The sequence below is a fragment of the Grampus griseus genome, assembly GCF_964374135.1.
Source record: "Grampus griseus genome assembly, chromosome: 16".
Lineage (NCBI taxonomy): Eukaryota > Metazoa > Chordata > Mammalia > Artiodactyla > Delphinidae > Grampus > Grampus griseus.
The window spans coordinates 67,218,845-67,230,675 of NC_139010.1; the positions used below are offsets into that span (position 1 = coordinate 67,218,845).

The 11,831-nt window shown below is 41.2% G+C and overlaps 1 pseudogene across 1 annotated transcript in view; it reads left to right on the plus strand.

Annotated features, from left to right (window-relative positions):
- LOC309834304 (large ribosomal subunit protein eL28-like) overlaps positions 1 to 11,612 on the plus strand; it is a 28,570-nt pseudogene extending 16,958 nt beyond the window's left edge. Inside the window, exon 2 of the transcript in view lies at positions 11,153 to 11,612. The product of the transcript in view is annotated as a large ribosomal subunit protein eL28-like (transcript). The remainder of the gene's footprint in view (positions 1 to 11,152) is intronic.
- Positions 11,613 to 11,831: the final 219 nt, after the last annotated feature.

An 11,831-nucleotide genomic window follows, 5' to 3' on the forward strand; every position in this document is an offset into this window, starting at 1 on the left:
GGGGTGCAAGGGCTGATTTCAGGCAGAGGCTCCCACTAGGAGTGCAATGGCTCATGGCCATCCTGTGCAGGGGCAACCACTAGGACTTGTTTAGCAGGGAGATCCAGGCACCGGCAGGCTGGCCGTTTTTAATGGCCACCAAGGCTTGCATCAACATAATCTTCTGTGTGTGTGACTTACGTTTCAGACGACACACCAACCACAGGCATAGTGCGATCCCCACTGCACAAAGGATGCCAAAAGTTCCCATGCCTACCCATTCTTTAAAGAAAAGAAAAGTAGAGGATAGCCATGAAGCAAAATTCCCAAAAGAAATAGGGTGTAACTCGGTAGTATTAAGATGAATAATCTGTAATCGTTGTTCAAACAGCAGTCTTTCTGCTTCTTCAGACCAATTTCCTTTTAAATATTCTCCAATCAATTTACTTTGGTTCAAACGTCCTATAATTTTATAGGGAGTAACACAAAGATGATTAAATTTAGCAACACAACCAAGCTGAAGCATATCATACAACTCTTCAAAGGCATCCTCCAGCAAATCCATCCGTTGATTTAAAGATAAAATGCCAGCATGTAAATGTGTATTAAAGCGATTCTGATTTTTTAATGCTAGCGACGTTTGCTTTACTATACCGTTAATTACAGCAGCTGATTGTACCTGATTTACCATTGTTGCAGCAGCAGTGGCGGCCGCCGTCACAGAAGCAGTTAAGGCAATTATAAGTGCAGCAGTAATCCCAAGATCCCGCCGCTGCCTCACCAAATTAATTAATGGAAAAGTAGCGGGATCTGCCTTAACTGGAATGGGAACAAATGTAGGTATACGTAGTATTACAGCAGTCTGCACGATTGTTCCATTCCAACATTGTGAAATCCAGCAAGAAACGCCCTTATTACATCCTTCTGTATCATTAGACAATAAAAACATAAAAGGGGGTTGTACACATATCACAGCTGCAGGTTTGGAATAATTATACAAAGAATTTAGTATATTACGTAATTTCAATTTATATATTTGACTTTTATTAGCTAATTTAACCTCCCCGCTCACATTATACAAGGTGCCATTACTAGAATAAATCATGGCCAACGCAGAAAGATCCATGCTAGCGCCAGCATCATTAGTCACAACCCAAGAATAAAACGGCCACCCTTCATAATACCAGGTAACATTAGAAGCATTACAATTTTTCCTGCCCGCAAAAGACTTTATATTAAATGATAATCGAAAACCATGGGCAACTTGCAACGATGCAAAATCCTTACCAGCACAAGATGTGAATACCGGAGGGTACCTAACATTTGGAACACAGGATAAAAAATTTAACGTATTATTTCCCCTGGTCTGATTAACTTTTTTATTCCTTACAGGAATCACTCCATCATGATAAAATAATAAAGTAGTCACATTCATTAACTCTAAGCCATTTACTCCATCACCTGAGCCCGATTGAGCACCTAAGGATGTTTTGGATAGGGCTTCAGACAGCATATTAAACGGCATTTGATTATGTTTCAATGGATTATCCCAGGCAACAAGTCTTTTCCATAACAAGCCTATACAGCTTACATTCAAATCCCAACTAAAACAAAGGGTTTTATTAATTCTAACAGAACTGCCATTATATGATATCCAATCCATATTCTGTGGATCTATACAAGGAGTATACATAGAGCAATCACTAGCATATAAAATTGGGAGTACTCGACTCTTAGCATGGACTGGCATGGGTACCGGCCAGGTTCTACTTATTCCCCAAAAGGTGTCTTCCATTGTCTGCATTGCTCCCCACAGGCAGCATAGTAGAAGTAACTGACGTAGAAAGGCCATCACTCTTCAACCGTTCTAGTGCAACGTACCGGCACCCAAACTGGTTCTTGACCCTGCGGGGAAACACATAAGGACCCCCTAGATCGTGTAAGAACAGCATCCGGGCCTCTCCAGGTGTTGGTTAAAACATCTTTCCACATAACTTTCCCATAATCCTGCAACTCCCGCACCGAATGGCGATCAGCCGCAGTACTAGCTGCAATACCCTCTTGTAAAAAATTTATTGTATATAGGGCAAGCGAAATTCTTTGTTTTGGAGTACAGCCTTCAGCAATTCCCCCTGTTTGTTTAAGTAAAACAGTTTTAAGATTTCTATGAGCACGCTCAATAATACCTTGTCCCTGAGGATTATAGGGTATACCCGTAACATGGGAAACACCCATACGCTGACAAAATTGCGCAAATGATTTTGCAGTATATGCAGGGCCATTATCTGTTTTTAATTGTAATGGTTTGTCCCATGTAGCCCAGGCCTCCAGACAGTGAGTAATTACATGTTGTACTCGTTCTCCAGCCAACGGAGTGGCATGAAGCACGCCAGAGCAAGTGTCAATAGAAACATGAATATACTGTAACTTCCCAAAAGAGGAAAAATGAGTTACATCTATTTGCCACAAACTATTCGGAAGCAACCCACGAGGATTGACCCCAACAGGAGAAACAGATGTAAAGGTTACACAGACAGGGCATTGCTTTACAATCTTTCGAGCAGCGGCACGGGAAATAAAAAACTTTTTCCGAAGTACCACAGAAGAAACATGATATAAAGCATGAAATTCTTGGGCCTGCAAAAGGGGATCTAAAATGGGAAAAGCACGAGTTGTCAAATCTACTTGTGCATTAGCGGACGCCATTGGTCCAGGCAATAAACTATGTGCACGTATATGAGTAATATAAAAGGGATTTACGCGCTGTAAAATACAAGCACGTAACTGTACTAATAAAGGAGCTATAATGCTCGAGGGTTTAATAAAAGAAACTAATTCTAAATTTTTAACAGCATTCACCACATATAATGAATCCGAAACCAAATTAAAAGGCTGAGGAAATCTATTAAATACCGTTAATACTACTTCACACTCAACCAATTGAGGGGTATTAAGACAAAAATTTAAAATCACGGGGTCATTACCCTCTACCATATAAGCACCTTTCCCCGACTTAGAACCATCAGTATAAATGGTCAATGCATCCTTTAAAGGAGCTGAAGCAGTTATCCTAGGAAATAATATGGGATGATTTATTACAAATTTCAATAATTCACTTTTAGGCAAATGATTATCAAAAACATTAGGAAACATACACGCAAGAACAGACCACTCAGTCACAGTAGCTATCAAAACTTTTATTTGCTCTTTAGTATAAGGTATAATTAATTTATCAGGCATCATTGTAAAGCAACTCAAGCACTGTTTAATGCCTAAAATAGCTACTTCAGCAACCATGGAAGGATAATAGGTTAATGTTCGTAATCCAAGAGATTTAGTATGGATCCACAATAAAGGTCCATCCTGCCATAATACAGCAGTAGGAAATCCAAAAGTTGGCAAAACACATAACCAAAGGGGAAGGGATGAATTAAATCTAATCAATTGTGCAGCACTCATTGCTTGTTCCACTTTGGATAAGGCCGTAACAGTTTTTGGTGTTAAACTTCGGGGAGAAAGAAGATTGGAATCTCCTTCTAAAATACGAAATAAAGGCATCAAATCATGACGGGTTAATTTTAAATAAGGACGTAACCAGTTTATATCACCTAATAACTTTTGAAAATCATTCAAAGTTCGTAAATGCTCAGTCCTGATTATCAATTTCTGTGGCAAAATTGTATGATTAGTAATCCGCGCTCCCAAAAACTGTGTTACGTCACCCCTCTGAATTTTCTCAGGAGCAAGATATAATCCTTTCTCTTGCAAGCATTGTACTAGCACAGTCAAAGCATGTTCTAAATCTTTCATAATAGGAGCAGCTAGCAATATATCATCCATATAATGAATGATACGTAAAGATGGACACAATTTTCGAAGGGGCTGTAAAGCGGTATCCACATATAACTGACACATAGTAGGGCTATTTGCCATTCCTTGAGGTAACACAATCTACTGATACCGTTTATCCGGGTATTTATGATTCACCGTTGGCAAAGTAAAAGCAAAACGCTCCCTATCATTTTTATGTAAAGGGATAGAAAAGAAACAATCTTTAATATCTACTACTATAATCGGCCAATCCCTAGGAAGAGTGGACAAAACCGGTAAACCACGCTGAATAGGTCCCATTATTTGCATCTGCTGATTGATGGCGTGCAAATCATGTAGCAATCGCCATTTACCAGATTTTTTCTTAATTACAAAAATAGGGGTATTCCAAGGTGAAGTAGACTCCTCTAAATGTCCCAAATGTATCTGTTCTGTAACCAATTGTGTGGCTGCCAATAACTTTTCTCGGGATAAAGGCCACTGAGGAACCCAAATAGGGTCAAAAGTCATCCAAGTAATAGGAATCATAGACTCAGTGGCCCCTAAGAAAAACCCAAGCCTGCCCGATCTCTTTTTTGAATCAATTCCAAAGGGGATTGTATACCTTGTAACCGCTGGCCTAGGCCTCTGTCGGGAACATAACCTTGCTTCAGCATTATTCTCTGGGCTGCTTCAGAATAATCATTGGTCAATGCCAACTTCATTTGAGATTGAACATTTCGGCCCCACAAATTAAAAGGCAATCCATCTACTACAAAAGGCTGAAAACAACCACTATGCTTTTCAAATTTCTAAGTCAACAATTTTAAACTAAGATTAGGTGTTTTAGCATATCCCAAACCTTGTAGAGTTTGTGAAGACTGTTGAAGGGGCCATGCTTTTGGCCAATCTTGTTGGGTAATAATACTACAATCAGCTCCAGTATCTATAAGGCCTACAAATCTACGGCCCTCAATCCATAAAGTTATCATTGGCCGATCATCAAGAGACAAAGAAAGAAAAGCTGAATCAATGCCTGATGACCCAAATCCATGAGAGCCCCGTTCAGCAGGCAAAGAGGGATATTTATCATGGCAAGAGGGTAAAATTAAAAGTTGTGTAATACGATCACCAGGGGCAATAACTATTATTCCCCTAGGTGATTGACATAACACCTTTATATTACCTGTATAATCAGAATCAATTACCCCTGGGGAAACTATCAAACCTTTCAAGGTACAGGAAGAACGGCCCAACACTAATCCTACCGTGCCCTTGGGTAATGGTCCATGCATATTTGAATCTATAGGCTGAATGCCCATATTGGTTGTCAATACCATTCGGGAGGTGGCACGGAGGTCCAGCCCTGCGGAGCCTGCCGTGGCTCGCCGCGGGGCTTGGGTGGCTGCAAGTTCACATTCTCGTGGGCCCCAAAAATTTTCGGGCCCTGAGACCGTGGGCCCATTAACCTGTTTTTTGACTGGGCATTTCCAAAGGTTGGTTGAAAGCTCTTGGATTGAGTTAGGGGTAGTAAAGGCTGGCCATTAATATCCTTCACAGATTTGTATTCATTAGCCCAATGCTTCCCTTTCTTGCATCTTGGACATGTCCCAGGAGGGCGTGCCGACTGGGACATCTTAGGTTTAGCTCCTAACATTTTACATTGTTTCTTTAAATGTCCTGGTTTTCCACAATGGAAACAATTCCCAGATCGCACAGGATCTTGCATACCTTTAGCAGCTGTCATTACCGCAGCGGCAAGCCCTGCATTAGACAAAGGGCCTCCAATCTCCCTACAAGCTTTTATCCACACTTTAATGTCCTTTCCTTTAAAAGGTGTAATGGCTTGGTGGCATTCTTTTGTACATTGTTCATAAACAAGTTGTTTCACTAGAGGCATCGCCTCATCCACATTACCAAAAATTCTTCCCGCCGCTTCCATCATCCGGGCTACAAAATCAGAAAATGGCTCTGTGCCTCCCTGTATTATTTTTGTTAAATTCCCTGACACCTCCCCTTTATTTGGGAGGGCTCGCCATGCACGCATATTAATCTCATTTATTTGTTGATAAACTTGTACAGGGAACATAGTCTGATTATTTATCTACTGTCCTTGTCCTAATAACATATCTACATTCCAGGCAGGCTGCCCATTGGCAGCATTTTCCCTCGCTTGACTGTGAGCCAAATCAGAAACAATAGACTTCCAGTCTAAATATTGCCCCATCGTTAAACACGCACGAGCAATATCTTGCCAATCAGTAGGGGTCAAGGCATTTCTTGTAAGCCGCTGCAAAAGCATAATAGTATAATTAGCAGAAATGCCATCTCGTTTGGAAGCTTCTGCAAGATCTCTAATTAATTTATGATCTATCATATCATAATATCGCTGGCGTGTAGCCGGATCTTCAAATACTGGAAACGCATTGGACAAAGAAGAAGGAACTTGAAACCAAGCCTCGCGGGGAATAAAAGTACATTGCGGGGAAGGAATGGAAGGCGCAGAACGCCTAGGTTGAACAACACTTCTTGAGGCAAAAAATTCCTGAGGTCGAGAAGGGGGCAAAGCCCCAAAAGGGCCATAACGCTCCTCCTCATATTTTGCAGCAGCTTCTGCCAAATCCGCAGCATCGCCGGGATCTAGCTCCTCATCATCTGATAAATACATGGCTTGCAAGCCAGACAATAGCGGATACATTGGTTCTCGCCCAGTCTCTTGGGCGTCTGGTTGTTTAGATTTTAACTTTTTTTTAACCTTATTATCTACTAATTCTTCTTTTGTAGGCCTATCATCTGTAGCCTTATGACTGCCTGCTTCGGAAGCACTATCTTGATATGACCGCAAAACTTGTGTCGCTTGTTTCACTATGTCTGTACACTTTCCCTCCTTAAGACAAGATCGAACTAAATTCCACAAAGGGAAAGTCGCACAGCACAGCTTACCCTCCTCATGAAAACGGTGCAAATCCTCTCCTAATTTCTCCCATGAAGGGATAGTCAAAGTACCCGAAACTCCAAACCATGGCGCTGCTTGATCTATATCATTCAGTAAACGGCCAAGAGTCTTGTGAGATAACATCAACCCCCGATCCCGTAAAAGTGCCTGTATCGGCTCATAAAAATTTGCCGTGGGGTTAACATGAGTATTCCCCATTATGTACTTTTACTTACTTTCACTAAAAGATTTACACCATTACACACACAAGACAGTGCAAGGCACAAAAGCTACGTACCGGCAAAATTACCGGTTCACTCCGTGTGTCGAGTTCTGAATCGGTCTTCCATGTAAGGCGCGAAGATCCCGGGTTTCGGCACCACTTGCAGCGGGCCGTTTCCGACCAGCAGAATAACGAGCCGCCACACGCAAGATTCTTCTCGTATCACACTTTATTGGAGCACAGCTTGGTTGAAGAAAGATGGAAGGAAGACCCTACGCAGCAGAATATGGCAGGCTTTATACTGGCCAGAAGGTCCACACAACAGCCCTGGATTGGTGTGTGTCAGTACATGTGACAATATATTGCTACGCCTACAATCCACGGGATGCACGCGTGGCGCCTTACGCGGCACTCCCGGGTAGTGCAAACAAGATGCAACAATGTAATTTCGCCTTCCTCTGGACCAAGAATCCAGCTCCTTCCTGGCGGCGTCCCACAGTAATAGATTCACTGGCTTTCCTCCCAGGGAAGTCATTGTGGTGACTATAAAACCAGCTTAGATAACATAATCAAGATCCCAATGACTGTCCTCTACTCCTTTCACAAATCAACAGAAGGTAACTGTGACTTCAGACATGATCTGCAAAGAGCAGAGATTTTATTTTGTGACTTCCGATTCTTTAGCCCAATAGGTACCTGTAGTTGATGTTTACTTGGATGTCTGGTCCAGGACTGGTGGCACTTGATTAGTTTCCTTCTCTGGGACGTATAAAAATACGGGATGAAGGCAAACCTAGTGCCCTGGGCAACAAGAGGCAAGGTCAGCTAGGTATAAACTTCAAAGTGCTTAAGCATATTTCCTTCCTTTTTTGCAGAACCATGATTGTCACATTTTGTAGTGAATGAATGAATAAGTGAAAAACAATCAACACCTGAATGTATAAGTCACAATGTAATTCCAAGGGACTGCATGATACACCTTGAAGCAGCCAATAGTCTGACCTTTAAGGAGTGTGAAATGCAGGTGGGCCAAAAGCATGGGGAAACATTCAAAGGCAACAGAAGAGTGGTGATCATTTTGAAATGCATAGACATATCGGATCACTATGTTGTACAGCTGGAACTAAATAGTGTTGTAGGTCAATTATACTTCAACTGAAAAAAAAAAAAAAGGCCGGTTGCAGAGAAACGCACACACACACAATGGAGAAGAAAATTCTGCAACATGCTCCAACATGGATGAACCTTGAAGTCTTTATTCTAAGTGAAATAAGCCAGTCACAAAAAGACAAACACTGTATGATTCCACTTGTATGAGTTGTCTAGAGTGGTGAAATTCATAGAGAAAGAAGGTAGAGTGGTTGCCAGGGGCTGGGGGAGAGGGAAATGGAGAGTTATTGTTTAATGGGTAAAGTTTCAGTTTTGCAAGAGGAAAGAGTTCTGGAGATGGATGGTGGTGATGGTTGCACAACAATGTGAATGTGCTTAATATCATTGAACTGTACACTTAAAAATGGTCAAGATATGTAAAATCTATGTTATGTGTATTTTGCCACAGCTAAATGTGTCTTCTCCATATTTTAGCCTACACAATACCCTTCAATTATGAGGACTCCTTTTAAACTTCAAAAAGTTTCATGGGCCCTGTCTTCACCTTCTAGCTGTTCATTCTTCATGCATTCAACAAAAGGCATTATTTCAAACCCTGATAGAGAATAGAACGACCAAAAACTACTATAACATTTATAATCCTTTTGAAGGGATGTGTATATTTCATTTATTACAATAGCATCTATTGAAAACAATGATGCTAACAGAGAAAGAAATATTTTTTTTTAATGTATGAGAAGGTGCTAAACCTTACTCAAAGAAATGAAAATGCAAACAAAAAGACATTAAAATATCATTTTACATATTTCAGATTGGCAAAGATGAAAAAGTTTGATAACACTTGGATTGGGGGAATCATTAACTTATCAAATTATTATTGATCACCTATTATGAGTCTATGCTGGACACTGAGTAATTGGCAGTTAACAAAGTAAACAAAAATTCCTTCTTTCCAGGAGCATACATTCCAATATGGGCACCGGGGTATACAGTAAATGAAAATGGAAAAGAGAAGAAAAGAGAGACAGAGAGGGACAGAGAGAGAGTGTGTCATATAAGGAGTCCTCTAAAGAAATATAAAGCAGTGTAAAGTATGGTAAGTGACCAAAGGGTACTGTTACTTTAGATAACGTGATCAAAGAAGACTTTGCTGATAAGGTGACAATTGTGTAAAGGCCTAAATGAAGTGGGGGGTAAGTCTTGGGGATGTCTGGTAGAAGTGTTTTCCAGGTAGTGTGGAGTGGTCAGGTGACTCCTTTCACAGATATCAATTATAAAAATTGGACTAGGGAATTCCCTGGCCATCCAGCAGTTAGGACTCCGTGCATTCACTGCTGAGGGCTTAGGTTTGATCCCTGGTTGGGGAATTAAGATTCCACAAGCCATGCAGCATGGCCAAAACCAAAAACAAACAAACAAAAAAAACTGGACTAAAAGTTAGGCAATAGTTTCTTAGATATGGCAACAAAACCACAAGCAACCAAAGAAAAAATAGATCTATCAGGTGACATTAACGTTTAAAACTTCCGTACTTCAAAGGACATTATCAAGAAAGTAAAAAGACAATGCACAGAAAAGGGAGAAAGTATTTGTTAATCATGTATTTGATAAGGGTCTAGTATCCAGGATATATAAAGAACTCTTACAATGCAACTGGGTCCTCTCTTTGGGTCTCAACATGCTGAAATCAAGGTGTCAGCCAGGTTGCAATTTCATCTCAACCTCAGGGGCCTCTTCCAAGCTCACTGGTTTGGGGCATAATTCAGTTACTTGCAGTTGTAAGACTGAGGCCCTCAGTTCCCAGAGGCTACCTGTTATTCTCTGCCATATGGCCTTCTCCACAGCTTAAAAGACCAGCAGGGGAGCATCTCTGGCTTGGAATCTCTCTGACTTGACTTCCTTTCTGATGCCCTCTTTTGAAGGGCTCACCTGATTAGGTCAGGCCCATCCAAGATCATCTTTTTCAAAAAATTAACTCAAAATTGCCTGATTAGGGATCTGAATTACATCTGCAAAATCCCCTCAAGTCCCGTTGCCATATATGGTAACCTAATCCCTGGAGTGATGTCCCATCGTATCCACAAGTCCCATCTACACCCAAGGGGAGGAGATTATACAGGGCATGTACACCAGGGGACAGAAATCTTATAAATCTGCCTGAAGGTGAGGGAGAAAGTCAGATAGATATGTGAGGGAAGAGAAATGCAGGCATCAGGAAGGGCAAGTGCAAAAGTCCTGAGGTAGGGGATACCTGGTACACTTAAATGCGGCTAGAACAGAGAGGGCGGTAGCAGGAGATGAGATCAGAGAGGCAAAAATGGGCTAGTTTTTTTTTGGAAACTTCTAGGACTTTTATCCCCCCAGAATGTTTTTATGAAAATTTTCAAATACAAAAGAGTTTAAAAATTTTTACAATGAAATCCATATACCTTCCACTCAACTTTCCCATTAATGTTTTAACTACACTTATTTCATCACATCTGTCCATCTGTCTACACAGCTAATTTTGGGGGGGTAAATTTCCAAGTAAGTTGCAGACAACAATACACCTCCCCCTAAATACTTCAGCATTCATTATCATTACCTAGAATTCTATATTTAGTATGTTCTTTCTTCTGATGTAAAATGAAGATACAATTAAATGCAAAATTCTTAAGTGAATAGTCATGGAATTTTGATACACGCAGAAACCTTGGAACCAAAATTCCTATAAAGATATAATTACCATAACCTTTCCCCAAATTCCCTTACGTTCCTTCTCATTTCCCCTGGAACCTCCCCTAAGTAATCATTACTTTTTTGATTTTTTTTCCCACCATGGATTTGCTTCACCTGTTCTAGAACCTCCTATACATAGAGGTATGCAGTATGTATTCATGTAGATAGGACTTCTTTCACTCAGTTTAATATTGTTGGGATTCATCAATGGTCATTGCATGTATCAGTAATTCATTTCTTTTTGTTGTCAATATATATACCTCAGTTTATTGATTGAGTCATCTGTTGATATACAAATCATGTTGGACTTACGTTTTCATCTTAGGCAAAATACCTATGGATGGACTTGCTAGGTCCTAGGGTAGATGTATACCTAGTTTTATAAGAAAGAAACTCCGTATCCGGCCGCTGCCACGAGAGAAGCTGCCGTCAAGTCCGCGCATCTGCAACGGATGGTCGTGCGGAACTGCTCCAGCTTCTTGATAGAGAGGAGCAGCAGACGTACAGCACTGAACCCAATAACCTGAAGGCCCGCAACTCCTTTCGCTACAACGGGCTCATTCACCGCAAGACTGTGGGCGTGGAGCCGGCGGCGGACGGCAAAGGGGTCGTGGTGGTCATGAAGCGAGGATCCGGCCAGCGAAAGGCAGCCACTTCCTTCGTGCGGACCACCATCAACAAGAACGCCCGGGCCACCCTCAGCAGCATCCCGCACGTGATCCGAAAGAACATACGGATTTGCCTATGGCCGTCACCCGCAGAGCCAGCGCTATCCTGCGCAGCCCGAAGCCTGTGATGGTGAAGAGAAAGCGGACCCGCCCCACGAAGAGCTCCTGACAGATCTATCCCCTTCCCCGATGCAATAAAGCTGTCAGCTGACTGGCCTCAAAAAGAAAAAAAAAAAGAGAAACTTTTTGCAAACTGGTTCTACCACTTATTTACATTTCTATCATGAATGTATGAGTTTCAGTTCCTCTAAAACCTCGCTCTAATACCTTTAGTGTTATCAGTATTTTTAATTTTAGTCATTCTGATGCGTGTATAGTGGTATAAAAA